This window comes from Durio zibethinus, chromosome 21 (assembly GCF_047325235.1).
Source record: "Durio zibethinus cultivar Kanyao isolate XHJ-2024 chromosome 21, ASM4732523v1, whole genome shotgun sequence".
Taxonomy (NCBI): Eukaryota; Viridiplantae; Streptophyta; class Magnoliopsida; order Malvales; family Malvaceae; genus Durio; species Durio zibethinus.
Genome location: NC_143182.1, coordinates 10,370,579 through 10,377,735, shown reverse-complemented (window position 1 = coordinate 10,377,735; position 7,157 = coordinate 10,370,579). Strand labels below are relative to the sequence as shown.

At 34.2% G+C, this 7,157-nt stretch overlaps 1 pseudogene across 1 annotated transcript; it reads right to left on the bottom strand.

Annotated features, from left to right (window-relative positions):
- Positions 1-1,550: 1,550 nt before the first annotated feature.
- LOC111305550 (glucose-6-phosphate 1-dehydrogenase 1, chloroplastic-like) lies at positions 1,551-5,582 on the bottom strand (annotated as a pseudogene). Its single transcript, XR_016331291.1, has 9 exons — positions 4,862-5,582; positions 4,077-4,264; positions 3,826-3,920; positions 3,600-3,714; positions 2,628-2,834; positions 2,392-2,541; positions 2,179-2,299; positions 1,787-2,016; positions 1,551-1,650 (listed from the first exon to the last, which is right to left on the bottom strand). The product of XR_016331291.1 is annotated as a glucose-6-phosphate 1-dehydrogenase 1, chloroplastic-like (transcript).
- Between the last annotated feature and the right edge of the window lie 1,575 nt (positions 5,583-7,157).

Genomic DNA, 7,157 nt, shown 5'->3' with positions numbered 1-7,157 from the left:
GAGATTCAAGAATATGCCTAGTTTCAACGAACCAGTGAAGTTGTTATAAGCCAGTGAAATAACGTTGTGCTCTGGAAGTTCAATGATTGATCTTCGAATTGGGCCTTTTAGATTGTTTCCTTCAATAATTAAATACGTTATTGGCGAAGAAGATGCATTATGAAACTCTTCGAGTTCTCCAACAAGTAGATTTCTCGAGAGATCCAATGACTGCAGGGATGGGAGTGCAAACAGAGAGGAAAATACGATTCCATTGAGTTGGTTTGAAGACAAGTCAAGTGTTTTAAGATTTGTAGCTCCTTCTCTATGAAATGGAGGGAGTGGACTGCTGAAATTATTTTCGGAAAGATCAGCACCCCTGAGGGTAAGGTTTGCAAGAGATGATGGGATTGAACCAGAAAATTTGCAAGAACACAGTCGTCAAGCCCCTAAGGTTACCGTCTTACCGAATGAGGCTGGCAAACTTCCATAAAAGTTCGTCACAGAACTTCAAAGTACTGTTAGAGGAAATTCGGTAAACATGCCTGTAAGGAGTGGGTTTTCTGAAATGTCCTGGCTTTTCAGTCTTGGCAATTGGAAAATGTGATCCGGAAAATTCCCATTCAAGTTGCAATATGCTAGGCTGAGAGAAGACAAATGAGGGGAATTAGCATACAACATGGGTGGTAGCGAATGAAGTTTGTTCCTGTCATTCAATTATCTGTACTTTCACAAATCAACAAAACAAAGAAAATCACCCACCCTAAAAACACATGATGCACTTAAATGAAACAACTGGGAGTGATATAATGAGCCCTGCCATGGTTCATGAGTAAACAAAATTAGTTTGTTCAAATTTTTTGGGAGCATTATACTTATAAGTCTTCTCCGCTGAGATCACCCCATCGAACATTGTACTTGGCCGCAAGATAATGTGCTCCAACTGGTCCTCTACTCCCGTACGGGTACAGCTCTGGAGCAATCGTTTTTACTTCGAGTTCCTTTAGCAATGGTGTAAACGGTGACCAAGCAGCATCTAGCTCATCACTTCTAATGAACAACCTTCGTTCCCCTGCTGTAGCATCTAAGAGCAATCTCTCGTATGCATCTGGGATTTCTTTTGAATACCTTCATACCATAACCGAAGTTTTAAATTAATTGCATCATTGACACTTGAAAGGAAATAAGATGAGATATACTTGCATGAGTTTTCAGACAATGCTAGTCCAAATATGATCTTTGTTTTTCATGTTGAAGCCTGGTAGATATCAGCTCATTTAATCCATTTGATTTTAAGGGAAAGCTAGATGAGTTTTACTAATGAGTATATGCTACTGAAGATAAACATATGGCAGCAACTATTGTTTTAATAGGCAGAACATTTTAGTTTCAACATCAAGCTCAGTGATAATACACTCCAAATGTCAGTTAAGTGCAGTTCAATAAACTGAAGCAGCATATATATTGAGTTAATAAAAGACTGAATATCCCCATACCTTGCCTGATAAAGCAAATTAAGGTCACTGCGATCTAATCTCATTCCAAGACCAGGAACTTTGTTATTGATCTTCAGATAAATGGCTTCATCAGGTTGCACACGCAGCACACGCAGCACAAGCTCAATTGTAGCCTTGTCCAAATCAGTTCCAAAATTCCGCTTGTACAAATTACCTGGAACATGTCTAAACTGAACTCTGATCTCCGCCCTGGATTTTCAGCCCACAACTTTTCAGGCCATTCAATTATAGGGATGATTACAAGGCATGGGCCCTCAAAATAAAATCAATAAATAAAAATATCCACCTACCGCTTAGTATGGAGTGCTTTGCCAGCCTTCATGAGAAAAGGGACACCATCCCATCTTGCATTATTTATAAACAGAGCTGCTGCCGCAAATGTTGGTGTAATACTGTTATTTGGTACAGTTGAGTCATCACTATAACCTGGATATCTTCTACCGCCCTTGTTGTGGCCCTTATACTGACCAACAATGACATCCTCAAGCTGCAGTTGTTTCATTGATCTCAGAACCTTTACCTGAAAATGGGCCATTCCCATCATGTTGTACCAGATTTTAAAAATAGAGCTTTAGGAAACATAAGAACAACAGAAAGTAAATCAATGAGATAAATAGCAATTAATCACCAAGTCAAAGCACATTCTCAATGGTACTTATCACGTCAAAGGAAATCACAATACCTTTTCATTCCTAATGTCCTCAGCATCTAAGCTGACAGGAGTCTCCATTGCAAACAGTGCCAGAATTTGCAGGAGATGATTTTGCATTATATCTCGAATGATTCCATAATGATCAAAATAACTGAAATTAACAAGAAACACTTAAGGGATCTTGGTCTTTGAAAAGAACCATGTTTTTAAATACAAAAACATCAGCAAGAGTATACAACTCACCCCTCTCGTCCTTCAGTACCAAAGTCTTCAGAAAATATCAATTGCACATTGCAGATATAATTCCTTGACCACAAAGGTTCAAAAACAAGATTTGAGGAGCGAAGGACTGAGAGATTCTCAACAAGTTCCTTGCCCAAGTAATGGTCAATCCTAAAAAAAGCATAATCAAAATTGAGCTGTCCTTTTAGTTTTGTCAATTGCAATTTTCTATATAAAAACTATAAAGCAACATGTACCTGAAGATCTGATCCTCAGTTAAAAAACGCTTCAGACATCTTGTTAGCTCAGCAGAGGACTCTGAATCACGGCCAAACGGCTTTTCAACAATGACCCTTGTCCACCCATTTGCTGAAGAGGCTTTGAGGCTGGCACATCTTACCCACATCCACGAATATGTTTGGAGGTATTGACAAGTAAAATAACCTATTTAACAGTTTTCCAGCCTGGAAAGAAGCATTTTTCAATATTAGGACGGAGAGAAGTCTAAGACGGAACCAGCAACTCAGTTTCCATCCACTGCATATTTAGTAGGCAAAAAAGGAAATCCATCAGTTGGTTAATTAACATGATACTATTTTGTTTTAGTTCAATAACATACAAGGTGTTTAGCCACCATTCAAAATTTAAAAGAGCAATCTAACCTTCTGTATTATACTTTATTAAGTATGAGATCTTAATCAATCTTTTCTTAGACCAATTCTTCTTGTATTAATCCTAAAAGAACGAACATGAAAAACCTTTCCTTAATGCACCATTCTAAAACTGCCAGGACTAAAACAAGAAGACCAGGGGGCATCACAAGTTGAATGTGAAACAAATTGTAAAATGTTATGAACACGCTGGATGTTTTTGTTGCGATAATTCAGTTTTACTCTCAAATCCAATACTTCAACCTTTTAAAAGATAAAATGGTTTCAGAGACTATTATAAGATAAATACATCAAACTTAGTATGCTAAAAAGAATAAAATTTTGTAAAAGAAAATTTCCCTAAATCTTAAGGATAATTATCACATTCTCAATTTTATTTCATCCTATTCCATAAAGAGATAGTAAACTTAGTGCCATGAGGTACGCAGTGATAAACCTTCCAACTCTTGTAACTACCATTACATTCCTAAACTACTTGCAAAATTAAACATGAAAACATTAGAATAAGATTCAATGGAGGTTAAGAAACCTGAGGAAAAATGCAAAAGAAGATGTTACCTCTTTCTCTTTCAGCTTGCTGTCTAGTTCTGCAAAATGCTCCTCAGAATTATACTGACCTGAATGGTAAAAGCATCTGTTCAAGAACTGCTCCGTTTTAGCTTCACAATTTTCCCTATAAGTCATACCAGACACCACATAATAAATTAACACAACGGCATACAGAGTTTTTAGATATAACGTGATAGAGATTAGTCAAATTACTTTAACATGATATCAATCTTACCTCTTATCAATTCTACAAGTTAAAGTTCCATTAATCATGTTCCTGAGCTCTTCATCTGTCAGTTTAGTACGAGCATAACCAAAAACCACAAAGTTCTGCAATACAAGAGAAAACATAAGAAAAAGATACAAAGTCACTAGTCATTGAAAATATCTTAGCTCTCTGCCAAATATAAATTATCTTGACTCTGGTTAATGAAAATTATTCTATCTTCAGAAAATGAAACCCTGTGAAGAAATGAAGGGCATTACCTCAGGAAGACAATCTTCATAGTAAAGAGCAAAAAGTGCAGGAAAATTTTTCTTCTTAGCAAGGTCCCCTGAAGCCCCAATAACAGTTATGCTGAGAGTAGACTGTACTTCCTCTGGGTCTGAGAAGTCAAAGAAAACTTCTACCTCTTCAGGCTTGATTCCTTTGGCCAAAGGGCTTCCATCCACTCCTAATCCAAAGAGCACTTGAAGGCTCAAAATTGAGAAACTAAACAAAGGACAAACTTGATGAAGAAACGATTGCAAAAGAAGTTCCTAGATGAGGAAAAAGACTAGTTGGAAGGCAAAAAGCACAGGATTTCCAGAATCCAAACATACTTTGAAATGGCAATTTGGATTACATGTCCAAATTTTCACCACAGCATGTCATTGGTATCATACATGGTAAAAGAAACTATTGCTCCATCAGATTCAATCCAAATCCTTTAAGAAATGTTGAAGTTGTTTTATTTGAGAAATTGATAATTATCCACCAAAATTATACCAGCACACAACATCAAAACTTCCCAGAAATCAAACATTGGTGAAGTCAAGTATTTCTATTTCTCCAATCTCGAAAGCTAAAAGCAGCGTATTTCTTTCCACAATTCCAACGCCAACTGAAGAATACTTGCAAACAACAGATTACATTACTAACAGAAAATCAATTATCTAAAGTAAAAGTAAGTTTCATTCACAAAGATAATTCATTGCGTACTATAACAATCAAAACAGATAAACAGAACATCAAAGAAAAAACAAAATAAAATTGAAATAAAATGACTGACCATCTTGCATAGAAACAGCATTTAGTGGATGCCCATTTGAGGATTTGATCTGGAGCTGGTTTCTTGCAAGGATTCTTGAACGAACTTGAGAAACCCATTTGGAGAAACAACATTTTCTTGGCTTACAAACATTGAATTCAGAAGAAAATTAAGTGAAGAAGAAGAAGAACAAGGAGTAATGTGCCGTTATAATCCGAAAAGAAATGATCGACAAATGTTCTAATAGCTCAAGAGTTGGTGAAAGGGTATCACAAGAAAACATTATCTCCTCGATATGCACTTAAAATTGATCTGAGAAAGGCATTTGATTCTATTAATTGGGATTTTCTGTTCCCAGTTCTAGAAGCTTTTGGAGTTCCAAAATTCACTTTGGCTATCAATGGATATGCTTATTTGGCTAATTCTATAGTACAAAAAGGTTAGTGATTGCAATGAAAGTGTTATACACCTTTATTCAACAAAGCTGCTTCTAGAGGTAGCCAAATATTCAAATTGGTATCTGAAATTTCAGAAAGAGTAATGCGAGACTTGAACTAATAAACTGTTAATAAATTTGACACTTGGATGAATATCGTTAGTAAACCGTTACTTGAAAAAGATCAGTTTGCTTTTATACAATAGAAACGTGGCACATATAACACCACATATATATGAAATTAATTTTTGAGTCATGAAAAAATTCCACGTCAACTTATATATGGCATATTATCATTGGCCAAAAATTTTGGGCTGCAATTATATTGCCAAAGAAAAAAATTGCATTTTTTTTCCAAAAAAAAGAAAAAACTTAAAACCCATAATCAGAAACTTATATTTGCTAGTGCTTTATCATTAATATGTTCGGTTTATTTTGTATAAATAGTTTCATATTTTTCCTTTGAAGTCTTTAAGTAGTTTGATTCATATGTTAGGATCAAGGTCAGAAGCCTATTTTAGCTCATTCGGTAACATTATCCTGTATCTACGCATGAAATGTTTGTTTCCGTGTCAGTGTATAATTCTGTCGTTTATTCAAACTAAATTGCAGCAAACAATGACTACAACCATTGAGGTGCTTCTAGTTTTCCAGATGGTTGAGCACCAGGAAATTTTCTTGTTGGTCTAATTCTACCACTTTGACAATGGAGCAGAAGGAATATAAGGTGTGGCCATTAAGCGCAAACCATACTTTCTCCTAACATTTACTCCAAAGGACTCTCAAGTCTTGTGTCAAGTTGTTTTGGTCTGAGTCCATTTGGCAGTTTCCAACCGAAATGACACAATAACATGCAAGGCAAGTGGAAGTTCGATATTTGCAATACCGTAAGGCGTACGAGATGCCTGGATACACCCTCCTACCAGCTCCAAATGGAAGGAACTCAAAATTTGCCCTTTTTAAATCGATGGAAGAATTACGAAACCTTGTTGGTTCAAAGCACTCGGGATATTATTCCAGTATATATTCTGGATCCCTTCCTATTGCGCATGCATCAACGACGAGTCTAGTCTTAGTAGGTTTTTCATATCCACTTATTTGACATCTGCTTCTGTTAGGAGAAGGGAGTAGGACGATGAAACCTAAGAGTTTCTTTTGGTGGAGGCTGTAACTTGAGAACAGTGACGGACGTTAACATTTGATGTTGAGGGGCGGATTAATATTATGTTTTAATCTATTTTTTTATAAAACATATTTATTATATTTCTTTAGCAAAAAATATGCTTTATCATATTTATTAATATAAATATATATGTATAAAAAATTAAAAAATGAGTTTATAAAATTATAAAGAAAAAATTACTATAACACACATTTAAAAATAATATATCTTTTAAATTAATAGTAGAATTACTAATTAAATAGTCTTTTAACGAAATATAAAATCTTTCTTGATTTCTTTTTAGTTTAAATCTAAAATAAAAAGTGCGCAAATCAATATTTTTATAGACATAAATCGATCATTAAAAAAATTTACAAACAAAAAAAAAAATAAATACAGTTTTAAAAAATGAAGATGAAAATTTTGAGATTGAAAATCAATGGTATTTTTTTTTCTAACTTTTTCAAGTGATTTGAATATGATTTTTTTTTTTTAGAAAAATATTACAAGATAACATTATTGATAGTTTAAAATGTAATATATCTCATATTTAATAGAAAGATCATTTGTATGTAGTTTAAAAGAAACTATTTGTGTTTTTTAAATAATTGAATTAATTATTAGAGTGGACTAAGTTATTTAGGTATGTTAAACATTTTTTTAGTGAGTCAAATAATTTTAAAAATAAAAAATTGAGTACTTATTAAATTTTTAAAATA